This window comes from Pituophis catenifer, unplaced genomic scaffold (genome assembly GCF_029215685.1).
Source record: "Pituophis catenifer annectens isolate HBS135680 unplaced genomic scaffold, rPitCat1.0.hap2 SCAF_4, whole genome shotgun sequence".
NCBI classification, from domain to species: Eukaryota; Metazoa; Chordata; class Lepidosauria; order Squamata; family Colubridae; genus Pituophis; species Pituophis catenifer.
This window is the reverse complement of record NW_027256884.1, coordinates 25,952,919-25,968,041: the sequence shown is the minus strand read 5'-3', so window position 1 is coordinate 25,968,041 and position 15,123 is coordinate 25,952,919. Positions and strand designations below refer to the sequence as shown.

Below are 15,123 nucleotides of genomic sequence, written 5' to 3'. Positions count from 1 at the left end.
GATCTGATGATTTATGGGTCTGGGGATTAAAAAAGGTTAAAAAAAGAGGGAGGAGAAAGAGAATAATAGTAACTATCGTGTTTCCCCAAAAATAAGACTAGGTCTTATATTAAGTTTTGCTCCAAAAGATGCATCAGGGCTTATTTTCTAGTTAGGTCTTATTTTCAGGAAAATACGGTACTAAATGTGTCCGTCTGGTTGACAAATTTAACTGGGGCTTATTTTGGGGGTAGGGTTTATATTACAAACATCCTGAAAAATCATGGTAGGGCTTATTTTCTGGTTAGGTCTTATTTTCAAGGAAATACGGTAATAACTAATAATAATAAAAAGAAGGATAGTAACTAGTAACAGAAGAAATAGATGAACATGTTGCTAACCAATTAACAAATGTATGTAGGAAACACATAAATACCCTGATATCAATTGTGACACAAAGAGTTGGTGCCATCAAGAGAATGTAGGATTTGTAGACCATGGTCTGCATTACCTACATGAAGGGCTTATGGTAAGGGATGGGCTGCACCTCACAAGAACTGGGAAGGATGTATTTAGAAAATGACTGGCTCAACTTATCAGAATGTCTTTAAATTAAAATTGAGGGTGGAGGGTGACCAAACCTTAGGATTTTTAGGACTGAATCACAAGCACAAACCCAAGACAACCAGTCAAACAATGAGGTAGGGAATAATGGGAAGGAAGAAAAACTCAAATATAAAGTAGGAGATATAGGAAGCATACTGAGGGTCAACCATACAAGACTCAAATACCAATACACAAACACTCACAGTTTGGAGAACAAAGTAAACTTGAAATACTAGTACATGAGGGCAAGTATGATATATTTGCCATTACTGAAAACTGATGGGATGAAACTCATGACTGGAATGTAGTGATGGAGGGATACAAACTGTTCAAAAGGAACACACCTAACAAAAGAGGAGGTGGAGTTGCATTATATGTAAGAGATTATTACATCCCTACAAAAATGCACAAAACTAAGAATATGGGTCAATATAAAAGGAAAAAAAGAATGACATTGCCATAGATGTATACTATACCTCTATACATAGATATACATATATGTATACATAGATTTATACCACCTAGAGACAAACAACCTACTCTCTAACAAACAATTTGGTTTCAGAAAAAAATTAACCTGTAATCTGCAACTACTACACTGCAAAAACATATAGACTACACATCTTGATCAGGGCAAAGCAATAGACACAATTTACATAGACTTCTGTAAAGCCTTTGATTCAGTGGTACATGACAAACTACTTCTAAAACTAAAATCTTATGGCATTTTTGGATTCCTCCATAAATGGATAACTGCTTTCCTTTCAAACAGGCAACAAGTGGTCAAAATAGGAAGCGCTCTATCAAATCCTGTACCTGTCAACAGTGGTGTTCCCCAAGGCAGCGTTTTAAGACCAACACTCTTTATACTTTACATAAATGATGTTTGCAATCATATTAAAAGCAACTGCGTTCTCTTTGCTGATGATGTAAAACTATTCAACACCACCGACAATGCTGCTACCCTTCAAAAAGATCTTGACTATGTGTCAGATTGGTCAAACAAATGGCAACTTCAAATCTCAACCAACAAATGCTCTGTCTTATACATTGGCAAAAACAATCAGAACATAAAATATAAGCTAGATGGGCATGACCTTGTAGATGACCCTCACTCTGTCAAGGACCTTGGAGTACTCATTTCCAAAGATCTAAGTGCCAGAGCCCACTGTAACAACATTGCCAAAAAGGCATTAAGAGTTGTTAACCTAATATTGTGTTGCTTCTTCTCTGGTAATATGGTACTACTAACTAGAGCATACAAAACATTTACTAGACCAATTCTCGAATACAACTCATGTGTCTGGAACCTGCACTGCATATCAGACATTAATACAATTGAGAGAGTCCAGAGATATTTCACGAGAAGAGTCCTCCAATAGAATTTCTTATGCCACCAGACTTGAAATTTTGGGCTTAGACAACTTAGAACTACGCTGCCTTCGGTTTGACCTAAGCGTAGTACACAAAATTATCTGCTACAATGTCCCACCTGTCAATGACTACTTCAGCTTCAAACACAATAATACATGAGCACACAATAGATACAAACTTAAGGTAAAACGCTCCAAACTTAATTGCAGAAAACACGACTTGAGCACAGAGTGGTCAATGCCTGGAACGCACTACCTGACTCTGTGGTTACTTTCCAAAACCCTCATAAGGGATCCTTTTAACTCTGTTATTCTATATTCTGTATTCTAACTACTCAATAGAAAGAAGAGCAGAAGTCATATTTTGATCTTTTTCTTTATTTTTCATTATTCTTTGATTCTTTATACCTTGATTCTTATGCCGGAGGAAAGCGGAAAATATTCATAAAGCAAGTATTTTTGTAATCTAGAATCTAAGATCATATTCCTCTTTGAAAATGATATTGGGGTGTGACACTGTAAAGTTTTAACCTTGTCCCTAAAAACCTAGTAAACAACACCTTTTGTTAGCAGATTAGATTCTCAGATTCAGGCTCTTCAAATATATCAAGTTCAGACTTAATCAGCACTGCATAAAATGCTATACTTGAATTATTATAGCCTATAATCTGAATTCATTATCCCCCAGTCACTCTGAAAAATACCTTCTCCTCCAATCATTGAAAAAAAAGGTAGGACAAAGCACAGTGGATAAATTTAGGTGTCAGAATGCCTAGCTCTTAAATAAAAACTAAGAGAAATAGGTTGCAAAATCTATTAAGGAAAGGATTACTTAACTTGCTAATGGGAATGCTAATATTAACAAAGACAAATGCAGTCCCTTGATTTGAAATTTTGATAAAGACAGATAAATTCGTGGGCATGTGAAAAGTTTGTATGAGATTCAACTTTTCACCATAATTTATATGAAAAAAAAAATTCCTGCATCAGAAATGACCTCTAGATGGAGATACTTTCATTAATCGTTTAGAGAGACAGTTTGGCCTAGTGGTTAAGGCACCAGGCTAGAAACTAGGAGACTGTGAGTTCCAGTTCTGCCTTAGCCATGAAAGCCACTGGATGTTTTGGGGCCAGTCACTCTCCCTCAGCTCATGACATCAGGCTCAGGCAACAATAGCAATAGCACTTAGACTTCTATACCACTTCATAGTGCTTTACAGCCCTCTCTAAGCGGTTTACAGAGTCAGCATATTGCCCCCAACAATCTGGGTCCTCATTTTACCCACCTCGGAAGGATGGAAGGCTGAGTCAACCTTGAACCAGTGAGATTTTGAACTGCCGAACTGCAGCTAGCAGTCAGCTGAAGTAGTCTGCAGTACTGCATTCTAACCACTGCGCCACCTCGGTTCTATACAAGCTGATCAATCAATTCCTATTGCAACCAATGGATCAATAATTGGTTGAGCCGAAATAAAACTGACCTTGCAGTTGCAGGAAATGCTAGGAAGAAAAAAAATCCTGCTTTCATATGATAAAGCCTGGTCCGACTCAGATGTTCTTTTGTTTAAAAATACTTGTTTTGTTACAACAGTGTAAATAATTAATTTATTTTTGGACATACTCATTTCCTAGGACCTAGACAAATAGACGGAAAAGGATTTCAGTAGAAAATCAAAAGTTTTTGTGACAGGATTTTGTTAAAATCACACATAGAGAAGCAAAAGGATTTTTTAAAAATGCCAAAGAGTATTGTCTTCCTTTGGAATATAACATCCTTTTTTAAAAAAATTAGGACTGTTTGTTATGACCATGGCCTATTTATGGGAACATCACAGAATATAAGACACTTTTTACACGTACATTCTACTTCTGGTTTTGCTGCTGATCAACCATTTATTAGTCTTTGTTGAAAATGAATGGAAACTCATTTCCCCGAGCTACAGAAGAAATTTCTGGTTATTGAATAGAAAGTTGTTCATTTGTTCCCAAATTTGAATTGAAATACTTTTAATTGAATTTATGGTGCAGCTTTGGTGATAACTGAAGTAACAGGTTTATGTGGTGACTTTAATAAGACTGCATTTTAGGATAGTCTAAATGTGTTGGAATATTTGTATTCTAGATGAGTTACTACAACATTTTATTCAGTTATTTCTGAGAATTTGTGTCCCTGACGGTCAGTAACTGCTTATTTGTTGTACTTTTATGCTTGTGTCATCAGTGATAGTATCTAGCTAATTTGTCTTATAGTGCCAATCCCTTTTTCGCTTCCTTTAGATTTTTTTTATGTCTCATGGCCTTTACCAGGAACTGATATCACTGTATTATCTGTCTGAAATGTAAATCTTAAATATTAGTGCTTCTTACGAACAGTCTAGTTTTACTTCATCTAGTACTGAATTGTTTGTTTGTTTTTTGCAGCATCCAGCACCGCAATTCAAATGCATGCATTTGTTTTAATTCAGTCTTTCTGTTGATCTAACTTTCAAGCTGTTTATTATAACACTGAAAATTATGGTAATGAGAACATGTAACTTCCTTTGTTATCAGTGTGATGTCTCTGCATTTTAATATTATGTCTGGGTGTATCATAGTCTTTTTCCAAAAAGCAGACAGTTGTTTCTTTCATGACTATATTTACTATTTCTGTAAATTTTTGCCCATGAAGGTAGAATCTATCCCTATCTCAAATTCTTCCTGCCTATTTGCATTAGGTTAGAAGTGACGGTTAACATAATTTTAGTTTGCTTAATGTTGAGAGACCAAATCAATTTTAGTGCAGTCTTCTTTTACCTTCAACAAGAGTTTCCGTAAGTCTTCCTTGTATCTAGCTGTCAAAGTAGTATCATTGTATATTTGACTTGGTATCTCTTCCAGCAGATTTAATTATAATTTCTTTTTCTTCCAAACCAAAGTTTCTCATGAATATGATGATCGAATACAAATTGGACATGCTTCAACTGTTTACTTCTTCCATATTCTATTCTAAGTATTGTTTTCCATTTTAACTATTGTTTTAAAATTCTTCAATAGGCAAATGAGGTGGTTAGATACTCCAATCTTTTCAATAGCAATAGCACTTATACAGGTAGACCTCAACGTACGACCATAATTGAGCCCAGAATTTATGTTGCTAAGTGAGACATTTGTTAAGTGAATTTTGCCTCGTTTTACAACTTTTCTTGCCATAGTTGTTAAGTGAATCATTGCAGTTGCTAAATCAGTAACATGGTTATTAAGTAAATCTGGTTTATCTGTTGACTTTGCTTCTCAGAAGGTCGCAAAAGATGATCATATGATCTGGGACACCATAACCATCATAAATGTGAGACAGTTGCCAACAGTCTGAAATTTGATCACATGATCATGGGGATGCTGCAATGGTCATAAATGTAAAAAAATGGTCATAAGTCACATTTTTTAATGAACGGTCACTAAATGAATTGTTGTAACTCAAAGACTACCATATAATGGTTCACAGTGCTTCATAGCCTCTCTAAGCAATTTACAGAATCAGCATATTGACCCCAATAATCTGGTCCCCATTTTACTGACCTTGGAAGGATGGAAGGCTGAGTCAACCTTGAGCCGGTGAGAATTGAATTGCTGGCAGTCAGCAGAATTGGCCTGCAATACTGCATTCTAACCACTGCTGTCAAGGACTATCTACAATTTGTATGGTCTACACACAGTAAAAGAAAACTTTATATAAACAATAAAGGAAACATAGATGCAGTGGTGGGATTCAGCCAGTTCGCACCACTTCGGGAGAACCGGTTGTTAACTTTTGGAGCAGTTTGGCAAACTGGTTGTTGGAAGAAATCATTAGGGCAGAGAACCGGTTGTTAAATTACTTGAATCCCATCACTGCATAGACGACTTTGAGAAGCTCTCTTTTATCATTAGAAATTAGCAGTTTTGGTGCTTCTGCAAGCTTTTAAATCCAGTTTGTATATCTGGCAGTTTTTGTTCCATATTCTGCTGAAATTAAGATTGCAAAATATGGAGCATTATCTTACTAGCATGTCAAGTAAATGCAAGTAATGACATTCTTTTTTAGCACCACTTCCAGTTCAGAGTTAAATAGTTATCAAGAGATGATATTGTGGGAAATTAAATGGTAGCACCAGCCTCCAAAAGTGAGTGTTTCTCCTTAGTTCTAGATTGTTTCTCCCCTTTGGTTAATTTCCAGCTATTGCTTCTTGTCATGCCTTCAGGAATTTTGGAAAATAGGTTTTCTACCCTCTTCTTTGTGGTAGCCCCTCAAATATTGGAACACTGCTATCCTGTCACACAGTGGTGAAATCCCAATTTTTTTACCAGTTCTGTAGGTGTAGCTTGGTAGGCATGGTGTGGCTTAGTGGGCGTGGCAAGGAAGGATACTGCAAAATCTCTATTCCCACCCTACTCTGGGACCAGCCAGAAGTGGTATTTGCCGGTTCTAGGAATTACTCAAATTTTCTGCTACCGGTTCTTCGAACTGCTCAAAAGTTCGGCTACCGGTTCTCCAGAACCTGTTAGAACCTGCTGGATTTCACCCCTGATGTCACCCCTAGTCCTTCTTTTCACTAAACAAGTGTTTGTCTGTTGAGAACCTCTGAATCTTGAGTCTATCTTCTCGAGTGTTGCCTGCAGGTATTTCCTTTAAATCTGCATAACTGCTCTGTGTTAACCTCTGCCATAATGATAGCACAGTTCATTTGACCTCTTATGCTCTGCTTGTATGTTCTGCCAAGATTACTAATAATTGCTTGACTAGACCTCTATAATATCTCTAGCAGCAGTTTCCATAGTGATAGCATTTTCAAATAATTTATTAAATGTTCAGTTTGGCTCTGTTAAATATTTTTTTCCTTTCAGAATTCCACATTATCTGACCTCTTAATGCATTTAGCCCTACACCAAATTTGCAATGTTCAGAACTTTTTAAAGTTCCTCTGCATATGATGCAATGGATTCACACTCTTTTGGCTTGAACTCTGAAGTGCCCTGCAATTAATAAAAGTTTTTGGCCTCAGTTGTACTTACATTATTTTTGTTAGTCTTGCAAACTCAAATGGGAGTGGCCTTGTACTTTAAGTTTAAACTTTGTGTCCTGTAACACCTGGTAAAAGGAGCATTTCCCCCCCCCAGCAATGTTCTCATTTGCTTCAAAGCATTGTTCAAGTCTCTCTCTTTTTATAATATCCAGTCATCTGTGGTATTGGTTGGAGGTTCGGTGCTGCATATAAGTGAGTCGAAGAGAGCAACTAGACATCTCTATCACTGGCATAAATTATGGAGTGGTTACAAAAGCAAGGTACCTTCTTTCATACATGGTGGTTATGCTCCGAAACAAAAAAAATATTGGCTGAAAATACATAGTTGGATACAAGAAGTAACAGGCTTCCAGGTAGAATACACACCAGAATTGTTTCTTCTAGGAATAATGAAAAGGAAATAGGGGGAAAAAACCCAACATATATTATTCTACACATGACAGCTGCGGCAAGATTGGCCTTTGCGCAATGTTGGAGAAGCTCAAATATACCCTTTGAAGATTTAATAATTAAAAAGATATTGAATTGTCCCGAGATGGACAAAATGACACTTGAATTGAAAGGATTGATGGACTCAGATTTTTACGTAATTTGGGAAAAATGTATAATTGGATCAAAAATAGGAAAAAAGGAAAATAATAGAATGTAGATTTAGTAAAAATATATAGATCATCATGATATTTACATATCATCACACTAATACTAGTGTGATGATATGTAAATGGTCACAGTCATGCACAAGAGTTGAATAATGATAGTTTAATTGCAAAAATTCAATAAAACAAATTAAAAAAAATATGGAGTGGTTATGCGTATGGATGCAAGCCCCATTCATAATCTTCCTGTAAACATTTGAGTCACCACAAAGAGTCAATGGAAGCAGCTTTATAATGCCTTTAGCTAAATGCAAAACTGGTTCAATATTAAAAGATTGGATGGGTCTGTATACTCCAAAAGAAATTGAATTGTTATTATTCTACCTGAAAAGAATTGGAGTAGTACTCCACCCTATTTATATACCATGAATGTAAAACATTTGATAGATCATATCACAGAGTCCCTGGCAGGGGAACTAAAAGACAAGCTTTTTCTGCAGTGGCTCCTGCTCTACGAAACATCCTCCATTTGGAGATTAGACTGGCCCCAACAGTGGTGGGTTCCTCCCGGTTCGATCCGGTTCAGCCGAGCCGGTAGCGGTGACGATATGATGTCACCGAACTGGTTCTCCCCCCCGCCCCCTGCCCCCCCCACCCCCACTTTATTTTTACCTTTTATTTGGTCCCACCCCCAATCTATTGCTGCCTCCTGAGTCCCAGATGATGACTAGAGGGAAAAAAACTGTTTAAACTTTTGCCGCGGGGCTTCAAAGGGCCATCCTACAGCTGATCAGTGTTAAAAGCAAACAAATGAGTCGGATCGTAAGCGCGAGGACCTTCCAGAAATGACTTTGACCAGCTAGCCACGCCTACCTAGTCACATGACCTCCAAGCCACACCCACAAAATAAGCCACGCCCACAGAACCGGTAGTAAAAAAAATTAGAACCCACCCCTGGGCCCCAATCATGTTAGCCTCCCATACCTGAGGTGCTAAATGTATTCAGGGCCCTATTCCCTGGTTGAATTGCTAACTGGCCAAATATCTTTGTCCTATGTATATTTAATCTGGGTATCTTTAGTGTTTTTAACTATCAAATTTTTTAAAAAATTTTAAGCCACCCAGAGTCATTGACTGAGATCAGCGTTTATAACAGGGCTGTCAAACTCCCGGCCCGTAGGCTGGATGCGTCACAGGCTGGCTACGCCCACCCCTATTTTAGCAAAGGGGGAAAAAAGTCCTGATACGTCATGTGCCGACGCCATGCCGATGTGAATTTGACACCCCTGGTCTATAGAAATTGAATAAATAAATAAAAATTTCAATATGGTGTGAAGGTGGTGATGGTTGTGGTGGAAGAATGTGCTTTCTCCTACACTAAATTTAAAAATACATTCATTGTCACAAGATGTAGTAAAATTTTTCTTGGTTTTAATTTTTAAACTTAATTTGATTTTTTGGTAAAATATGTTTACCAAGAAAACTACATGGATAGAAAATTATAAAATGATTGACGAAAATCTAATCACACCTGGTCTTATTTGTTTTTGATAAAAGTTTTTAATAAAAAAACCATATGGATAGAAAATATAAAATGATTGACTAAATCTATCTTGATGCTTGCTAGGAGTCAAAAGCAATTTGATGGCACATAATCGATCTTGTACAAGTTCCATTTAAAAGAAACATCAGATGGGAGAATACATTTTTACCCATCAACAGCTGGTTCCGTGATAGCAGACTAAAGGGGCATTCAGATCCTGTGGTTGCAACCTTCCCCTATGATGGGTTGCATTGTATTTCCATTAATATTAATTATTTTGATTGATTGATTTAATCCATATAGATGCGGATGTGACTCTGAGAAGCTAACATGTTAAAAGCACTAATAATAAAGGAAACCCATATCAACAAAAACTTTGATAAACTAATAAATTGATAAACTGAGGCCTTGCTAAAATGGCCATAGATGATATATCTAATCAAAACAATTTAAAAAAAGCCTCTCAATGGGCCATTTAGGCTCATATAATTCCTACATGTGCATCAGTACATGAATGAATTCTTATATGCAATTAGAAGGAAAGCTGTGATTTTTAACTTTTGGGATGCATTTCCACCTTTGGGGTGATCAAAGAAGCCACCTAGTGGTATAGAAAAATGAGAATATGTCAGTTCTGAAGGAGCTACTTCTGAGCCCTGCAGTAGATCTAGAAACATGTGTTTCAGGGGTGAAATGCTCCTGGTTCGGACCGGATCGGGCGATCCGGTAGCGATTGTGGCTGGTGTTTCGGAGAACTGGTAGCGATGGCGACGCCCACCCGTCCTGGTGTCGTTACTTCCTGGTTTTAACCAGGAAGTAATATGTTTTTTACCCTCTGTGCATGCGCAGAAGGTTTTGCGCATGTGCAGAAGGTTTTGCACATGCGCAGAGGGTCTGCGCGCGCATGTGATGCACGCGCGCTTCTGAACCAGTAAGGAAGGTGTTGTGTAAGTAGATTTCACCCCTGATGTGTTTATATAATGTATGGGCATATATGTATATGCGAATTTAATAACTGAATAGCACTTCTTTTGGGGAGGCAGGATGTAAAATGTGATTATTTTGAAATTCCTTAGAGATATTTATTTGTCAAGCTGGACAGTAACTATAGAAGTCTCCTACGCTCTTATTTTATTTCTTGACATCTAAATCCCCTGGCATTTAAGAAGGGATCAAACACAGGCGATTTCTTAAGCAATTCCACCCAGCACTTTCAGATTCAGATAAAAGGTTTTTGAATTATTCTGTGGTCTATATATTTTTAATGAGCCAAATTTAATCACTGTTGACAGCTGAAGATTTATTTTATTTGTATCCCCATAGGGTGCAAAAAGGAATCCCATATTTCAAGTGCTTTCACTTGTGTCCTGGGCAATTGGTGAACTTTAATATATGTTGAATTCATTCATTTATTGATTTGTTAAAAACTAATTTTGAGGCTGCTTGGAGCTTTTAACAGATGAGCTGTAGAAATGAATAATCATCATGCTTTATCTACATATTAAAGGAAAGAAACTCAGAAAGGAACTTCCCTAACTTATCAGGTTGTAAAAGAGGTGGCAGGAGATATGTACTATTAGACGTACAGGTTTCTGTTTGTTGGAAGGACTGGTTCAAAGCTGGGAGAAAGACTCTGGACATAAAATGGAGGCAGGCTGCAGGAAAGGAAATCTCTGCTTATTTGGTAGCCAGTGACAGCAGCATGTTTCTGGGGTGGTTGACAAAAAGGGGTTGTCAGTAGATGGCTTTTTATGCATTCTTTGGAGCTTTGTGATTGAGATGCCTGTTTCTGTGTAAGAATGCATCCTTCAATATTTTAATGGCTCTTGCCAGATTCCTATGGGGTTATAGCTGGCTCTACAGGCAAAAGGGGAAATGCAAATTTTAGGTGTTTGTCTGAGCTAATCTTGTCAGCTTTGGCTTGCCTAATTGTGTTGCTTATTTGGAGTCTCTTTGCTTATGAATAGATTGGCCCAGTCTTTCTGAATGGATACAAAATCTCCATTCCTAAAGACCAGCCTATTCAAGCTTCTGCTTGAGGCTATTTTCCTTTGGCAGGAAGACTGGGGCTGCTTTCCACCTTTGTTAAGATTTTCTCCATTTGTCCTTTAGAGGAAATATTCTATCCTGCCTCTTTTTAATATTAAGAATAAATAATTTTTTAATCTGGGGAGGGGCGGCCTTCCTGCATGTTAATATGGCTTACAATAAAGCTCTTTTGATTGTGTTTCCTGCTTGGTCTTCCCAGGAAGACTGACAAGAGATTAAGTCACTGAAATAGAGCAGGGAGACCTGAACGTTAGCCCTGCCTTAGGCACTGAAGTCAACTGAGTTACTTGGAGCTAGTCACTTTCTCCAAACTCTAGGAAGAAGACATGGCAAACAAGTGCCAAAGGTATTGATTGCAGAAAACTGGAGAGATTTGTCCAGGAGTCAAGAGTGACACAAAAGCAGAGAGAGAAAGAGAGAGAGAGAGAGAGAGGGAGGGAGAGGGAGAGGGAGGGAGAGAGGGAGAGAGAGAGAGAGAGAGAGAGAGAGAGAGAGAGAGAGAGAGAGAGAGAGAGAGAGAGAAATGTATTTGCTAAAATAAATGTATATCATCACACTAAGGTGAAATATATCTGTGAGAACTTAATATATCTGTTACGTCTCAAGCTTTTGTGGTTTACAGTTTACTTAATTGTATGCATGGTGTAACAATTTGGAAAAGGTTATGAGAATAGGGGGATTGGAATGGTAAAGTGTGATGCCAAAGAAAACAAAATGTAGGAAGTGGAGAGGAAATAATTAGTGCAAAATAATGGCCATTTATGAAACAGATGTTGGATGTGATTTTCATCTAGAGCGTAGTTTAGAAGGAGTCATTTTGTAGTCATTTATTTGAATAAAATCTGTGGCCAGCCCAAGTTTATATTACAGCAGGTTATTATAGGTTCTTAACATTCTTTTAGAACATTTCATTTTGTAATAGTATGTGTGTGTGTGTGGTTGATGCTTATTTCTTTTGGCTATAGGGATTAAGGCTGCCTGATTACAGGCTAAAGAAGGTTATGAAAGGTAGGCTGCTAAATTGATGTTTAAAGAACAAGGGAACAATTTTTCCCACACTTTTCTTGTAGGTTTTTCCCACCCCACCAGTCTACAGAAACTATGCTAATGTTTCACCATGGACACAGGCAAAGAGAAAATCTAAATGCCTGTTTTTACCTCATTAAAACAAATTAAGTAGAAGCTGTACTTAATTTATTAAAATGAGTGAAATGAATGTATATTCCAGTACACTGACAACCAATAGAAATAATGTTGGATTGATTACTTCATAAAAAATCAACTGTGTGCCCTTTGTTGTTGTTGCAATTTCTGAAAAGACCCATGAAGCCTCTCTGTCCCCAGCACTATGGATTTGTAGTCAAGTATCAGAGGGATACTATATTTGTGCGGTCTGTCTCCAACTCCCTGTTCCTGGAAGCACAAATGGTTCTTCTGGTTCTAGAGCACAACTTTCAAGTTTTGATCATGTGGCCTTCTATGAAATTTCAAGCCCTTTATGCAAGAGATTAATTAAGTTCTCTATAAAGGGCATCTGGTATCTTTCCTGAAGCTGCTATTTGGAAAAGAAAGAGGAAATTATATTATTTTAGGAAATAAGGGTTGCTGAAAGAAATGCCACCCCCTTTTACCTCAGCCTTGATGCATTACCCTCCCCCATAATAGATTATCCTTGAGAAAATGTGGCCCTCAACAGAAAACAACAACTCTGCCTTCTCCCATCTCTAAAATGTTCTCTAAACTCGAATATACAGTAAGTTCGTCTGATTTTTGAACATCTGTTAAGTAGCTAACTGATTTCCAAAGTGGAATCCGATCTGTTTAGAAGAGAGATCATGTGTTCAAATTATACTCATCATTGACAGTATTGTACATTGATAATGAAGTAGTAGGTTAATCATTAATATTAAAAGAGGGAACTATAGGATATAAGAAAATGCAAGTGTTAATATGTCACTAAGAGCAACATAAATGTATAGCAATAGCACTTAAACTTATATACCGCTTCACAGTGCTTTAAAGCGCTCTCTAAGCGGTTTACAGAATCAGCATATTGCCCCCAACAACAATCTGGGTCCTCATTTTACCGACCTCGGAAGGATGGAAATCTGACTCAATCTTGAGCTGATGAGAATTGAACTGCCGAACTGCTGGCAGCAGGCATTCAGCAGAAGTAGCCTGCAGTACTGCATTCTAACCACTGTGCCACCACGGCACAGATATAAAAGACAGATATATTTTTTCACAAACAACTTTTATCTAAACAATCTATTCTTTTTAAAGCAGAAGACATTTGCAAAAGTAGTTTTAAATGAAAATCAGGATTCATATACCGTACATGATAGAAATGCTATCTATGCTGTCATAATGATTTTGCTACTCAATCCATTTTGAGCAATAAGATTGCCTAATAGACTTCCGGTTTGCGAGCCTCGGCGACGGCGGTGTTTCTTTAAAGACCGCCAGCCCCGCCGCCTGTAGAGCCGCCCCGCGATCGAGGAGCGGCTCGAAAACTCCAAAATCTTGAAGATTGAAGGAGAAGAGATAGCAGGGTACAGGTTGAGCCCCTGTAACCCCCCAGGGAATTGTTTCTGGGGAGGAAACAGGCGTGGCTCCCTTCCAACCTGCTGAAACTCCGGGCGGCGTGGGACGTTTCTGCTAATTAGCAGAACAAGCCGGCAGCAGCAAACTCTTAAAGCGAAAGGAACTAATTTTAACAAACAACGGAAATATCAACTTGAATCCAGAAACTTGAAAACTGCAAGTATCAGTGCTTTGTTGACTTTCTAATTTAAAAGAGAAAGTGAGTGAGTGAAAGTGATTTGAAAAAAAATGGCGCCCAGCATTTGAGTTAACGAGCTAATGAAAGTGGATTTGTGAAGCCTTCCTGCTTTGTTACAAAGTTATAAAGCTGCTACAAAGTTGCTCTATCTAAAGAAAAAATTTCTTTTTCTAAAATTTGACTTTGTTTTACTTCAGTTTCACTTGATTAAATCTGGGGGACTTTTTTAGAAGTTTCTGTGGAAGAGGGAAAGGAAAAGGAATTTCCCTCTTCAGAAAAACTAGCTTACGTGGCACGATGGCTTCAAAGAAGCAGGAAGGGAAGGCAACAGGGGGGGGATCCCCCACACACAAACATGAAACGCAGCTTCCCCCTACTCAACAGTTACAGACTCAAAAAAGAGAATTTGATGTGGGAGATTTAAAAGAATTTATTTCTAAAACTCTGGATGATAAATTTCAAAAATCTCAACAGGAGATAGATGACAAACTTCAAAAATCACATCAGGGGATAGATGATAAACTTCAAAAATCACACCAGGAATTTATGCAGGAAATTAATGAAGTTAAAGATATGGTGAAACAGAATCAAAACAAGGTGACCAAAAAAATATCAGAAGTGGCATCTGGCCTGGCAGAATTTATTGGGAAAGTTGATTTTAAAGTTGAAGAACTTAAATCAGAAGTTAATGTAAAGATGAAAGACAATGATTATAAAATTGCTGATGTTGACAATAAAATGCAGAGAGTTGAAGACGAGATTGTTATGATACAATTCAGGGCAATGGAGTTCGCTATACGGCTTCGGGGAATTCGAGAGGAGGAAAGACAGGATTTGAGACAAGTCTGTTCTGAGGCCTTGGCTAAGATTCTACAAGTTAATCCTGATGTGGTTTTTCATAAAATAGACAAAATTTACAGAGTGAACTCTTGGGTGGCCAGACAAAGACAATTACCTAGAGATGTGGTCATATATTTTACAGAAAGAGAAATAAGAAATGATATCCTGCAAAAATCCTTTTACACTTCTGTACAAGTTGGGGGCTCACGAATTGGAATTTATAAAGAATTGCCTCCTAAAATGTTGAAAGCTAGAAAAGAATTTGGCTTTCTTGTTAAGGAATTGCAAAATTTACAGATACCCTTCCGGTGGGACG

General features: G+C 37.6%; 1 protein-coding gene across 1 annotated transcript in view; it reads left to right on the top strand.

Moving 5' to 3' along the window:
- The window catches only part of ITGBL1 (integrin subunit beta like 1), a 174,624-nt gene that overhangs the window by 52,593 nt on the left and 106,908 nt on the right, over window positions 1–15,123 (top strand). The gene's annotated exons all lie outside the window — the stretch shown is intronic.